Source organism: Cygnus olor, chromosome 16 (assembly GCF_009769625.2).
Source record: "Cygnus olor isolate bCygOlo1 chromosome 16, bCygOlo1.pri.v2, whole genome shotgun sequence".
Classification (NCBI taxonomy): domain Eukaryota; kingdom Metazoa; phylum Chordata; class Aves; order Anseriformes; family Anatidae; genus Cygnus; species Cygnus olor.
In genome coordinates, this window is record NC_049184.1 from 12,596,155 (window position 1) to 12,610,987 (window position 14,833).

Sequence of the window (14,833 nt, forward strand, 5' to 3'; positions counted from 1 at the left end):
GGCGTTCATGGTGTTTGGTCTGCAGCGAGCTTCTGCTCTGCAGCCAGAGCCCTCGCGTGTGCCCAAAGCCAGGGTTGCCCCCGAAGTGCAGCCACGCTGCCGGCCCCTGTCCGTAATCCTCGCGACACAATGAGTTGTGCTGGTGGCAGAGGTCTCTGGCAGTGATGACTTCCTCACTGGCCTTGGAGTCATTCCCCTGTTAAAAGCATTTGTAACCTCCTCAGATGAAAAAGCTCTGCGCTAAAGAGTTAAAATGCTCCATTTGCTTTGCATTCAGAAGTGTACCAATTGTTGGGAAAGATAATTTTGAGGATAAGTATTTCTGTGACTCATCTCCCTCCTTCGCTCCCTCCAGTTCCTTGTTCAGTCTCCAGCTTGTCCTTCCTGACTGGTTTTTCTTAACTCTTGTGCCTGCTCCTCCTGATGTCCAGGATGATTTCCTGCTCGTGAGGACAACAAGGCTTCCCTGGGCCATTACCAGTGGGTCTTTTTGACTTTGTGATAGGAGACGTAATTCGTCCAGACTGACTGGTTTCCTAACTCCTCAGGAAAGATGCTTGTTACATCTGGCTGATCTGCAGCACCTCGCTCTGTGCACGCTTCGCATTCTGTTTAGTTTATATATATATATATATTTTTTTTCCCTTTTCCTTTTAAAGTCCTGGTTGCTGGGTCCAGTGAGAATTCGTTTGATTGTTAGCTTTCAAGTATGAAGAGGGAGGGCGGGAGACATTTGGGAGGATGAGAGTTTTGAGTCTCTTTGATCATGAAAGACATTTAAGCGCATGTGAAGGCAAAGCTCCTTGCAGATTCAGAAACTAGAAGGCAAATAAAAAGAGCAGAATAGGTGTTATCTAAGAGAAATGTTATGAATCAAATTCATTTTAAGCTCCTGACTCAGAGTTTTGATACTTGCATCAACATTTACAAACAACGTCGACTGCTTAAGTCTGCCTCTGAAACGAGGGGGGCGATTACAAAGCTGCCTCAAGTTAACGGCTGTGTACGAACAAATGCCAAGTTCAGGGGAGAGAAATGAAGGCACCTGCTGGCTGCTCTCCTGGTGACGCAACTCTGACTCCTGAGCCCCGTTTTGCCGAGCATTTCGCTGGGCTCTCCAGGCGCCCGTTGACCAGCTCCGAGGCCACAGAGGACAGCAGGCCGTGCTGGGCGAAGGGCCTGAACGCTGAGGCCTGTGGGTGACGCGCCGTACCCCACGACTAAACAGAATTTACCACATAAAACCAGGCAAATCTTAATCGCGTAGGATAAGTTATTAATAGCAGAACGTGCACAGCACTGAGGTGACCACCCCCTGACAAAGCGCCCCCGCAGCGCTCCATAGGGCAGCGGGGGAATTTCTCTTTCCACCCGTCAGTCAGGAGGTGGCTTTGTACTACTGCAGTTACGGTGATTTAATCTCTCCCTACAGACAGGACACCAATGTGCCATCCCATAGCGAGCACTCGTCCACACCCCTTGCAGCACCCCCATCCTCGTTTGTGCAGCAGAGGCGTCCCCGTTCCCCCCTAAACGCGCCTGGTTCCCCCCCAGCGCCGCGGGGGCTCACGGTACCCACCTTCGTCTGCATATCCCCGCCCCCCGCTCCGCCCCATTGGCCAGCAGCCCCCCCCCGCGGCCGTGCAGCCCGGGCCGGCGGAGCTCTCCGCCTCATTAGCATTCACCCCGCCCCCTGGCGAGAGGGCGAGGGAACCGATTCGTCCGTCCGGGCGGCGGCGGGGCGCGGCCTCGCTTTGCGATTGGCGGAGCCGCACGTCGCTCCGCCGCTGCGAGGGCCGCACTTCCGCCTGGGTGTCAGCGGGGCGGGGCGGGGGGGGGCTGCTGCGGCGGGGGAGCGCGGGGCCAGGTAATGGCGGCGCCGGGACGGGGCCGGGACGGGGCCGAGGGGGCCGGCGGGGCCCGCCCTGACAGCACGGCCCCGGCGGGATCCTGGGGCTACGTGGGGCCGGGATGGGGCCGGGCGGGCCGGGGCCTCAGCAGGACGGGGGCAGAGCCTGAGGGACCCGGCTGGGGGACGGGGACGGGACGGGACGGGACGGGACGGGAGGGGACGGGGATAGGGATGGTGCCAGGGGATGGTGCCAGGGCCAGGGAGCAGGACACGGACCGGGACAGGGACGTGAATGGGGACTGGGGCAGGAATGGGGATAGGGCCCGGGGTAGGGACAGGGACAGGAATGGGGTCGGGGCCGGGGACAGGGCCAGGGTGAGAACAGGGACGGGGACAGGGCCTGGGATAGGGATGGGGATGGGGAGGGGGACGGGGACGGGGACAGGACGGGGATGGGAATGGGGACAGGGATGGGATGGGAACGGGGACAAGGACAAGGGCCAGGACAGGGGTCAGGGACCAAGACCAGGGCAGGGCCCAGGACACGGACCGGGCCCAGGCCTTTCTGCGTGCAGCACGGGCTGCGAGGCACTGGAGCTCCGCGAGGCCTGCCGTAGCAAATTCTTTTTTTATCTTTCCTTCTTTTTCCCTTCTCCTGGCTGCTTTTGGAGCCGGGTGGCCGCGGGAAGCACTCTGAGCCCTGGCACCCGAGGGGAACGCGCTAAGCCCGACTTCGGCGCGATGCGGTAGCCGCAAGGGGCCCCTGAGGCCCCGGCTGAAGGCCGGAGCTGTCGGGGCTTGCAGGAGTCTGGTTGTCGCTCTGCGGTCACCTCCTCGATGTTTCTCTTACAGAGCTCCTCAAAGGGAGGCGAGCAAGATGGGAAAAATAGCAGGAAAAGAGGCTTTTGTTTAAATAACATGCCACCAGAACTTCTGCATGGTAACAAAGGTATAAGTTACGTTGTCACTTACTTAATTTGGATATTAATTGTTTGTGCTATCTGTATGTTTAGACTCAGGGCTCCTTTCAGAAGCACTCGTCGCTCTGCAGCACTCGCAGGCCAGAATTTCGGATGTGTGCTCACATTCACTGTCTGTTTTCTGTCTGCCCTAGTCTGGCTTTTCCCTTCAGAAGTATTTGGGCAAAGCACGCTCAGTGCAAGCAGGTAGTAGTTTCGTTTACTGTGAATTTTCTCGATTAAAATACGTGGCCTTCACTTAAACTTTCAAAAAGAAAAAGAGACAGGGATCTGCAGCATGGGTTGGCATTAATGTTCCTCTCATAGCATTTGCTTTTTGCAAACATACGCATGCGAGAAGAATTAAATTTGTTTAATTCCAACTTAGCTTTCCAAAGTTTGGTAACCCCACGTTCTTGTTGTTACTGGGGGCACCAACATCTGTATCGTCGTACAGACTTCATGCCAGTGTGCTCTGGGACTTCTAAAACCTCAGGGCGATTTCTGGAAGCGGTGACTTGGGTAACTTCCAAACGTAAAGCCGTGGGATGGAAGTAGGAGAACTGGCTAAACTAGCACGGAGGCAAGAAATTCCGAGCAGAGACTTATCCCTGAGTAATCCCCTGGGTTTTCAGTTTCTGTAAACATAGCTTTTCTTAAAATACTTGTCAAGTCATACAGATTTCTGACCACATGACAGAGCTGAGGGCAATCTGGGTTAAGATCAGGAGTGATTCTTCGTGTTGCTTTCCTGAACCAACAGCAGTACCTCGTAACGAACTTGTCACGTCAGGGAGGGCTCAAAGGAAACACCGAGACAGCTGCTGTCCAGGAATAAATAGGCTGTTTCTTCCAAAACGAGCTCTTCAGCCATGCCAATGTAACATTGTAAACAGGAGACAAAAGTTCAAGACAGAAATGATTAAATAACAAACCCTGCCTGGAAGTAGTTGAAGGCTGGATAGGTTAAAGGGTTCAGTTGGTGTGCTACTGAAAGAGGAAAATTGAGCGTGGTGCAGGCAGTTGTTTGTTTGCTAACATCTGTGCAAGCGTAGCTGGTTTGGTAAGTGTGGTCACGGAGGGCCCTTTTAAGGATTCGGTGGTTTCTTTAAATCCGTTTTAAAACTGTGACTGCTTTCTGTGACACGTTCTTGCTTAAGCTGCCAGGTGGTACCATTGGAACTGTTAATTCTTCCAGCCTTTCTTCTTGTGAATCCGACTGTGTGAATGTCACACATGCTGACCTAGAACAACGGCGAAAAGCTTAGCTCTCTGTGAGGTTAGTGTTGGCTGGAAAACATACCAGGCAGGCTTTTTCGCTTTAAGGCTGTGTTTTTACGTAGCTATTTGTAGTGCCAGCCAGCTGATTTTTTGTTTGAAAGCAGGATTCGCTTGCAAGTCCGCTGATTGTTTTTCGGCAGATAATTCGTTACCTCTGGCATCTGAAGTAGCTCGGTCTGGAGCCGTGCAATGTTGCATCATACTGCTCGATAGCTAGGACTTCCAATTACCAGCTGGCTTTTTTGTAGTCATTCACTCAGTGTTGTTGCCTGAGCCACGAAGATACCTGGAGAGAAATGTGTGTCCTTGACGCTGTTGTGCTTGCTGGTCGGTCTGTTTTCTGTGAAATGCCTGAAATGTTTTCTCTTACGTGTTCTTGAAAGCAATGCTCAAAGTCAGGCCTGCAGAGAGAATGTGTTAAATACGGGGTGCTCTCGAATGTTTTTGCTGACTTTGAATGTACAACTGATCACAGGGGCATCTTCGTCTAGCGGAATAAATCGGGAAGTGGCAGCCCTGAGAAAGTTGGCCACTTTTTATCTCCTACTTCGGAAGGTACAGGGCTTTGGTAGGCTTCCTGTGGCCGAAAAAAAAAGGCTATATATTATATTGATTCCTTTATGTGGTTTTTGTTTTTAATAGGCCACTGTAGAATTTGGAATTAAAAAATACGGTATCTCAGACCTCTAATTCTTAACAGCTTATTGTGAGAAGAACAGATGATGATGTAATTATTTACTCTGTAGGCTTAGAGCCTCGTTGCGTGAAAGCGGCAAGCAATTAGAATGTGTCAAACGTGGCTTATTGGTGCTTTCGGTTATGCTCCTCAAACACGTACTGTAGGTTCAGTGCACAAAGATAATGGCTTAATTTTCAGGATCAGTAGGGTACAAGAATAGACCCAGCTTACTTAAATTTGCTTTTTTTAAACGGTTGGAAATTCATTTGCTTGTCTAGACGGATCCTTAGATTGTTTCGGTATACGTTGCGATGCACATAATCTGATCGGACAGATTTCGGCGAGTTACAACTGCCCTCCATTCAGGAAACGCAGGAGGCTGGGCAGTGTTTTCCTCCTGTGAGTGTTTATAAATCTGACGGGAGCGGGCACAAGAGGTGAATTCTTCCTGCAGCTGCAGGAATGCGTCTGGGCCTTTTAATCTTGGCCCTCTTGGTTTGATAGTCCCAAACCTGTTGGATTTGTGATGTCCCTGCTTAGCGTTGGTTTAATGGAACCCCAGATCTGTGGGACTCCTGTTGGGGCTCGGTTCCTTTGCTCTGCAGTTCAGCTGTGGATGGGATGAGGTTGGGGCTGTTGGGATGTGACGAACCTTTGAGGAGTTTCCATGCTCATGGCACAGTCTAGAAGCGCGCGTTCATGAGCTGATAGCTTGGTTAGGTTTTCACCAGCATTGCTTTAACTCTTCTAGGTCGGTTTTTAGGGCTCCCAAAAGAATCCGTCAACACAGCTCATTGTATTTTGGTTCTCGTGATAGTTCAAAACTGATTATCCTACGGAAGGAGTAACGACGGGAGGCGTGTGAACCCCGAGATGTCTCTGCGCTTCGTGTCGCTCGCTTCAGACCTACCCAGCCAGGGGCACGTAGGTGGCAGAGGCCAGCGCAGGCTTTGTTCCCTGCAGTGTGCGAGCAAGTGAAAGCAAGGGTCCTTTCGGTAACTCCCAATTCAAAATCCTGTACGTGGTGAGGCTGCTGAGGAGCTAGCTCACCAAGCGTGGTTGTTTGCGGGACAGCTGGAACTTGGGGAAGAAGCTGTGCTCTTCTGCCACTGCGTGTGTTCTTCCTAGGCTTTGCACAACAGCAGAAAAGCTATTGAGTCTCGTGGTTTAATGATAATAAAAAATGCTATCTAAATATAAAGATGCAAATAACTTTATACACGTGGCCTTATGTATATGGCCGTAAACGTAGTGCTGTACAGTGTTCTTATTATCAGAGAGGATTAATGCTACCAAGCAGACAACTAGGTGGAATTTTTATTAAAAGTGAGCACTGAACAGAGATACGTATCCTGGCTTATGAAGCCAAATTTTAGCTTTTTTTTTTTTTTTTTTTTTTTAAATAAAGCAACCCTTGACAGTTAGAGAAGTAACACCCTTACTTTCTAAAACTTGTGAATTTCTGGTATAATCTTAAAACTCCTTAAGAAACGGTCTGCTGTCTTCACAGGAACGTTTCTGTGAGCTGTTTGTATGAGCTGGTGCTGCAGAATTTGCGTGAGGAATGGTTGGTAGGCATTAAAATACAGTTGCTTACATTGTGGGGCTTTGCACTCGGTTAGTCGGCTGTGTAGTCCTGCTTTATTTACAGTATGATCACTATCTTAATTTTTCACAGGCTCCTGAACATGATTTGTAAGTAGAGAAGTAGTACAGTACCTAGCAGAGAATGAATGCAAAACTGTGCCTGCTTGGAGAGAATGGGTCCGCGGAGACAAAGCTTAAAAAGCGCCGTTGATTAGGAAGACCTATAAACTGAGCTGTAACGGGCTTTTCTTTTCTCTAGTGATCTTATATGCCATAACTGCCTTCATATCCTTAAATTTCAAGGATCACTTTACAGGGGTGGTTACAGTATGATGAAAAATATTGAAGCACACTTAATTTTGTCTTCCAGGTAAGTTTTGCTTCAAAGATAAATAGTTCATAAATGGTTGATTGTATATCTATTGACAAAGTTAGATATACCAAAAGAGCCGCTGTGCTTGGAGTTATCGATTGCTTCCCACCTTGTCCCTCTTTCAAGTCAGACAAATCCTTCGGGAGCCTAGTAAGGAGCAACTAGTTCTACAAGGCAGTTTTGAATTACTGTTTTTTTAACAGCATGGCTAGAAATGAGCTGGTGTATCAGTCACCATCAAGTCTAGCAGTATGTATCATGGGTAGGGAAGGCGTGTAAAATAGATTTTTAGGGTATTTTAGAATTGTGAACAGTGACCTGGTTTCCAAGAGAACGCTACAAACTCCAAAGAGCACTGCACCCAAGTGTCTCAAATATTAATGCAGTGTTAAAACTGAGAGCATTTACAAAAATCTGCGGGAATTTCAGCGAGGTGTTTAGCATGAGAAAATACTACTCTGAAATCGTGTTTCCTTGGTCCGTTTGTTTGTGTTGTTGGGTTTGGTACAAGTTCTGCAGGCCACTCTCCTTGGCCACAGAACGGAAGTTTTGGCTGGAGTGAACCTGGGGATAGCCATCGGTTCCTAATGCAGTGGGTCACCCTTCTGCTAGGGCCTTCTCTGTCCAGAGGAGTGTTTACGCTCGCTAAGTAAAGCTGCTGACAGCAGGGCTGCGCTCAGTGTGCGGGGTTTTTTTGCTCGTTCTGATGCAGAACGAAGCAAATTTTGCAGCCTTACCTCAGCTGCAGAGCAGAGCGCTGGCATCTCAGTTGGCTCTGATCCTTGTGACCTGTTACCAGAAATCTGTAGACCTGGGAGAACAAAACGCGATTCTCTCTGCCGTAAACCTGCTTGGCACGTGCCTCCGACGCTGAATTTTCGGATGTTCGCTTCGTTGCCACCGTCGCTGCAGGAACAGGTCCAGGTAAGCTGCCGGCCGTGGCTGTGCTGGGGGTCAGCGGGCAGGCAGCTCGCCCCCACGCAGCCGCCCACCCACCAGCGTTATAAGCAACGGAGGAAAAACCAGAAATAAAATAAAACAAAGCCAGGTGGTGCAAAACCAACAGCTCAGCCCCAGCTGGCCGGAGCCCAGCAGTGCGGCGTACGGATGGGGCAGCTCCGCGGGTAGCGTGGGGCAGGCGGCCCCGACCCTTCCCGACCAGCCTCTGCTGGAGGTTTCGCTCACAAATCCGAAACAAGGCTGCTGCGAAGGAAATTGACTCCATGCCAGGCAGACCCAGCGCAGGTGCTCCCCGGTCCTCGGGGCATTTATTACCTGCCAGCCTCATTAGGGCTTGTGGCAGGGAGAGCTGCAGTCTTCAAAGACCTGGAGGAGTGGCAGGGGGCCAGGCCTGCGGCCGATCTCTTCCCTAACCCTCTGTGCTCTCCGTTTGACAGACTTTGAGAAGCAAGTTGCCTTCTCTTGCTGGAAACGCTGGGTGAGCTGCGTCGTGCCAAGACATCTTGGTGGAAGGTGCTTTTATGTTCGAACTTTGGAGTAAGAAACAATTCCGACTTGGTAAATAAAATCCTCTTCTGGATTCTGCCATCTGTGGAGCTGTTCGCTGGTTGAAGAGATTTCAAGTGCATAATTACAGCAGGCATCTAAATTGCCAATTAAAATGACTTCTTGGCAAACTTTTATAGATGTTTTAGATCCACTGTTGTCGGTAACCTAATTTCATGAGTCAATTAAGATTCATCCTTGCTGGAGCTTTCATTCAGAGATGAAACACTGCAGTCTGATGCTTTCAGGAGATACAGAAGAAGCAAAACCACATTAATATTTATCTTCTAGTTCAAGCTGTTCATTTCTGTCCCTTGAAGTACTACAGCTATGTTTTATTTCAGCTGGCAACTTGAGAAAAGGTGGGGTTGGCTCTTATTCACCAGTCGTGTTTAGGACTGCTGTCTGGTGGTTTTTGTGTTTTTGTTTTAAGTGTCAACGTGAAGGAAATACTTGATCTTCCCCTGGCTCTTCTGGAGACAGTTTCTGGACAGAAGTTGTATCCTGAATGCAGGATATCAAACAAATGGAAACGTTATTTTTTATTAACACATGCTGTTGGGTGGATTAAGCAGGTCATGGAGTTATTTTTCCTTTGCTAATTTTTCCAAGCTAATTTTAAATTCCGACCAAGCTATTTCTATTGAACTGAGTCTGTGCCCTTTTGACCCATTAAAGAAAAGCAAAAATCCGAAAACTGAGTGTCCTTTCAGAGCTCGTGCGATTTGCCCCTTCTCTGCCTCCCCTCTGGCAATATTTGGGCAGCATTTTTACCATATGAGACCTGAGAGAAAATTCTCTTTCTTCGTGTGATGAAAACCTCACTTGATTTTCCTTTTTTCTTTTATAACTTTTTTTTTTTCTTGCTTGCAAGTATTTACTTTCAGGTTAACAAACTTAACGTGTTTTAAAATTTGCTCTGGAAGTGCACCTCCAGCAGAGCCTTGCCAGGCATGTGAAAAACCTAATGAATGTGCCGGTTCATTAATTCTTTGGTGGCGCTTTGATTCCAGTGGATTGAACTTCTAACACCCTACCTGCTTACGCTGGCGAGCGCCTGTTTATGTGCGTAACTGCTTGCTGTTCCCGTGTGTGGTTTTACTCCAGTGCTCCTCGATCTGACGAATAGATGCCGTGTCTGTAGTCACTGCCTGTACGATGAACATGTCCGTGTGCTTTATTTCTTTCTCACAGGGCAGAACGTGCACTTCAAGAGCGAAAACCCGGGCTTTGCGAAGGTGGCAGAACGGTGTCAGTACAACATTTGCTTCCCAGGATGGGGTAGGACTTCAGCTTCAGGTCCGGAGGACTGAAACAGCGCGGGTGTAGTCGTCAGCTGGACCTCGAAGCGGCTCCTGCTGAGCTGCATTCCAGGGCAGCGAGCTGCTCCAGCTGTGAAAGCTCCCCTTCCTGCAGCGTGGAAACGCTGCTTCGAGGAGGAGTGACAGCTTCTGGTTAACCAGCTGGGTCTTTGTTGGTGATTAGTGTAGAAGAACGAGTTAGTATGGAGTAACTAGTTATGTTGGATCAACTAAAGCATGGTAATTGCACATTTGGCTCTTAGGGATTTATTTTTGGGCAAGTCTTGGTGTTGTTTCTTTTTAAATTGGTGTACAAGTGGTCAGGATCCAGAATCTTAGCAAGACAGACAGAAAATTTTGTTTGGTTTGTTTTTCTGGTCTGTTCTTTTCTTTGTTTTTTCTGTTGAGGAATGGAAATTTGAGAAGGAGCAAGCATGCGTAGTGACAAACTTTAGGAATTACCAAACCTGGCTAGGTAAAAGGCATAGGAAACTTCAGCTTGTAGCACTTGGTAGTGCTGTAAGCAAGTGAGACGATGCTCTAGACAGCCTTTGCAGGTAATACTTGCAGCCTCAGGCAGCTCCTGGTGTTGGAGCATGCAGGTGCCGAGAGCAGCCCTCGGCATCCCCACACCCTTGGTTCCAGGGAATGGACCGGTCTCAGAAACAAGCGTCTGCATCCGCTCTCCTGCTGGCACTTGGATGTGTGTCACCGAGTGTGCTGAGCACGTTAGGTGCTTTCTAAGGTGACTTGCAAAGTCTGCGTCTTGCTTTCCTGGTTTTTAATAGTAAACACACGTGAGAGTTCTCGCCTGGAGAGAAGCACGCTTTCCCTGAGAGCAACCCTCTGGGGTGTGCTGCAGTGCCTGCAGTGACCGTCGGTGTGCCACGTGTGTCTGGGGACAGCCGTCGGTGCCAGTTGTCCGTGATGGATGCGCTTCTGGAAAGCAGCGAGCGATCCTGAGAATTCCCTCCTCTGTGTAGGGGTTGCAAGGTGTGGGACGGGCTGCTGCGGGAATCGGCTCACGTCTCTGCAGCATTTAATGCAGCTGCGTGCTTCTCCATCTCTGCTGTACCTGCATTCTTATTTCCCTCCCTGAGAAAAAGGAAGACAGGCCGCTAGGCAGCTCGCTGTCTTTTACGATGCTTTTCTGCAGAAGAGAGTAGGGCCCTGCTCCTGGTCTGCTCAGTTCATCTGTTGGCTCTTAGGACCTGCTCCTTGTGCGTTGTCGTAGGTGACGAGCATTTTCCACGTCTTCCTGGAGCTTGCTTCCAGTAGCACTTGAAGGAGTTTTGCGTTGTTTTTTTTTTTTTTTAACTACCTGTTAAAACTGGGTGAGTGTTAGCTTTTATTTTGGCCACCCTCTGCATGTGCCTCTTACTTGCATGTATCCCTCGGGGCTTTCGAACAGTGCTTATTGCACGCGGATCCCAAAGGAGCGCTGCCGTGCCCCTGCAGAGCATCCTCGCGTCCTTAATGAAAAGGACTGGCCCCGGTCATCGGGCAACAGGAATGTGCAAAGCTTCCCTAATAAATTGTGAGAGTTTAAAGGAGTTTAATGAAGTGACTTGGTTTTGATGACTAGTTTTGCAGCACTGATGACAGCTTTGAGTAATGAAGGTGCAAACCAGAGCTCGTGCCCGTGTGACTGGTAGGTACTCATATGGCAGCCCCTTACCTTTCAGGGTTACTTGCCTGGTACCACAAGGAATTCTTATTTCAGCACTGGCATTCACATTTCAGATTGTGTTATCAGAGAGCGTCGTATCTCGTTGAACCTGTTTGTGGATGGCTTTACAACATCATTAAGGCGCGAAGCTTATGTCAGGGGACCCAAAGTGGTAGTCCTTTGATTTGAAGATAACCAGAAGATGTTAAAGTTTTGGGCTTCGCATGCAATGCGTAGCTTAACTCTTGCCAGGCTGGTTTTGCATATTGTAGTCATTGGCATACAAATAGGCAAAAGGACCAGGAAAACCAGCTTCTGCCCAAACTGCTTGTTCAAGGCTCGCTCGAGTAGATCATGTTAAACTTCGATGTTTTCTCTTAATTGCTTTGCACCCACTTTATATATAATTTGGAGTAAAATGTCTTCTGAATATTCTTAATAACCTCGTATAGTGAATTTCTCAGAGCAAAGTATAGGATGATACAGTCTGCAGTACAGATTTACCGAGCAATTACGAAGCTGTAGTGATGGGTGTTAGGCTTTTTTAATCTCTTCTTTTAGTTTATCTGTAGTCTCTTCCAGTTTGACCTTCAAAATAGCGTCTCTCCTGTAGGGAAATCAATCTATTAGAAAAATAAAGTAAATGTGGCACTTTAATATGCATGCACACACGACCCGTAATAAATCAAATTAGCGTTTACCAATCTGTAGCCTTAAATAGGAGAAAATAGATGAGCTTTGTCATTTATCTTGTAAGCCACGAAACCTGTGCTGCTTGCGGTCAGGAGTGTGTTGTCATCATTAAATCTCCAATTTCCCAGTCCTGCTAAGATGCCTTTACTCGCAGCTTTTTCCTGTTATTTATAAAGTGATTTATATGCAGCCTGTCTTTAGGCGTAAATGTGGCAAGACGGCCGGAGCGCGATCCCAAGCCCAAAGCACCGTTCTGGGTGTCGGGGCCTCCTGCTCGGGCACAGCCTTTTGGCACTGGCAGTTGCAGAGAAACCCAGCGAGCTGATTTCCAGATGCCGTCAGTAGGCACGTATGGCTGGGATGGCTCTCTCTGCATCCTTAATTTCCAATGAGCGAGTGGGAAGGGAGCCCTGCGTGGAAAACCGTTTTGTTTTTATGTCCCACACGGCGATCATTGGGAATGCGGAGGAAACATCGGCGTGTGCTTTGTGTTTCATCCGCGCTGCGGGACGAGGTGTGAGCAGAACACGGTGTTTGTGCTTCCTAAAAGGCTTTCTGGGATGGGAATTAGTCCTGAGCTCCTGAGGTCTGTCTGCCGTGGGAGTTGTGCACCCTTCCTCGGACGGCTCTGTGGCGGCTTTGAGAAAAGCTGTTAGCTATAGTTGCTAGTGTGGAAGTGAAATCTTTTCAGAACATGATGGGCACGGAGGAGGAAATACAGATTATAAGCGCTGAACCTGAAGCAAACAGGATGTTTTTGTCTTCTGGCATTTCAGCGTGGTCGAAAGTAACTTTTTGCTGTTGCTTTTAGAAGAGAAAGGGACTTAATCCTAGCTTTTTGGCTCATGAAAGCCAAATGCTGATTATCATTGTGTGTTCAGATGCATGCGAATTCATGGTAATCTCTGCTAAATAAAAGGACCGAATTTAAAATTAGTGATAGGAGCGTTAAGTTATTCCTAGTGCAACTCCGATGCAAAACACGTTGCTTTATCCTTTTTAAAATGCTCCTAAGGCTTTAAAAGAATTTGTGGCTATTATTTAAAGTGACGTCCATGAATATTTTGGTTTTTAGGTAGTAGATCGCTGCTTGTATGTAACTTCCAGGGATATGACAAACTTTCATGCTCAGTAACAATCCTTGTAGGGTGAGTCGTGAGGTCTGTATCACAAGGATAACGTGGCATCGCTCCTCCTTGTCGTTCTCTCAAGTCTTTCACTGCACTTCTCTTGTGTTTGGAGATGGGAAAGCATGGAGGAAATAAGGGAATCATTGTGCTGTATGTTGTGCCGGGAAAGCTTTCTGGCGCTGCTGGCTGCTGTTGGGCTGGCAGGATGCGATACGTGGGGGCAGTTGAAAGCAAGTTTCCTAGGATTCCCTCTTCTCCCCCCGTCCCCAGCTGAAAGGTTTATAGAACTGCATCCTCAAGGACAGATTTCCCACGAAGACGTGATAGAGATGGAGACCTAAAGAGAGACTTGGAGGTACCTTGCTGGCGTGGCTGGAAACCTTGGAGAAACTGCCAGCAGCTTCGCTATGAGCAAGCTGCTCTTACAGTCGGGACGGGCTGCTGCTGGGCGAGGTGAGGCAGCAGCAGGTCCGCTGGCCGTGTTACGGTACGGCCTCCTCTCTTTGTTGACAGGGAGTTGTGGATGCACATTTCATCAAGAGAAGTAGGCATTTAAAGACCGTAATTAATTCTGCTGCTGTTTTGAGCAGGAGCATGGCATCCTGTTCAGTTCGCCCAGAAAGCTGGGCCAGCTGCTGCTTTTGAACCAGGTATTAGTTCAATTTCTCCCTTTCTCTGCTTCCGTCAGCAGCATGAACAGCCTGGATCTTCTTGAAATGAAGCCGCTGCTGCATTGCCTCTGCAGGCAGAGCACTTGCTGATAGCCCTGGCTGGAAGTCTGCACACATCCCCATCCCTGGGGTGTGCATCTTTTGAGCTGTTGCATCCTTCCCGAGGAGAATGAGGCGGGTTGACAAAACCAAATCAGAAACCTGTTGCTGGTGGGCAAGGAAGTTGAAGAAGGTTTAAAGGGCTGTGACTGGAGCACAGGGAAAAGGGAAGGAAACTTGTTTGGCTCAGAGCAATTGCAACAGCACGGTAGCAACAGTCAAGAGAAGCAGCTGCAGACCGTTTCCTCCTCGTGGAGATGAGGGTTTGTAAAGGGAGGAAATTGCTGAAGATTGTGTGGGAGCTCAGATACTAACCATGATGCAGAGATTGGTGTAAAATCCTACGGTGGTGGGCAAAATAGGGGGTTCCTGAGGAGAAACTGAGATACCTGGCACTGGGAGACGCGACGCTTTAAGGCGAACGCCGCGTTCATTGACTTAGCTGAGGTCTGAAGTAGGCTGTTCCTGCTCCTTCTGAACGGGGAGGACTGTCCGTGTGTGAGGCATTCAAACAGCTTTTGTTCTGGGCAGCGAGGTGAAAAGCCTTGAAGTACAGGGGGAATCGTGTAATTTGGTCTCTTGCAGAGAGGAGGAGAGGAGGAATTGGCTTGAAACATGGCAAGCTCTTCTGCTAGGAGCAGAGTGCACTTCTGGCTTTGTTCCTCTTAATTGGAATGGAATTGTGCAAGTTATAATTACGCTGGAAAAGCTACTCTCACAAAAGCAGTGGGATCGTCAAGGATCATAAAAAATTGTGACTGACGTATTGAGGTTGTTTTGGAGGAGATACCGACAGCAAGCCGTGCTGCCCCTCAACGCGGTGTGCTTGGCTCGTCCTTGGTACCTGCTGAGCATTGGGAAGAGAGGAAACTCAACTTGTTGATTATTCTGCTTTGCCTAAAAGTGGGTGAAGTAAAACTGCTTGCGTTACACCATTGCCAACCATCTGGAATAGATCTAATTTAGTCTGTCCGTAAAGTAGAGCTGGAACGCTTCATAAATCTGTAAGTAATTTGCAGCGTGCTTGACTTCA

The 14,833-nt window shown here is 48.7% G+C and overlaps 1 protein-coding gene and 1 long non-coding RNA gene across 7 annotated transcripts in view; one reads left to right on the forward strand and one right to left on the reverse strand.

Annotated features, from left to right (window-relative positions):
- Positions 1-643: 643 nt before the first annotated feature.
- LOC121078919 lies at positions 644-1,589 on the reverse strand. The gene is made up of 2 exons (XR_005824792.1): positions 1,477-1,589; positions 644-818 (listed from the first exon to the last, which is right to left on the reverse strand). It is a non-coding gene; the product is annotated as an uncharacterized LOC121078919 (long non-coding RNA).
- Positions 1,590-1,767: 178 nt separating this feature from the next.
- Positions 1,768-14,833, forward strand: part of OSBPL2 (oxysterol binding protein like 2) — a 36,706-nt gene continuing 23,640 nt past the window's right edge. The window contains exons 1-3 of one of the 6 annotated variants that reach the window (XM_040575610.1): positions 1,768-1,867; positions 2,705-2,801; positions 2,967-3,021. The gene's annotated coding sequence lies outside the window, so the exon portion shown is untranslated. The other 5 variants (XM_040575609.1, XM_040575611.1, XM_040575613.1 and 2 more) reach the window with 5 other exon arrangements.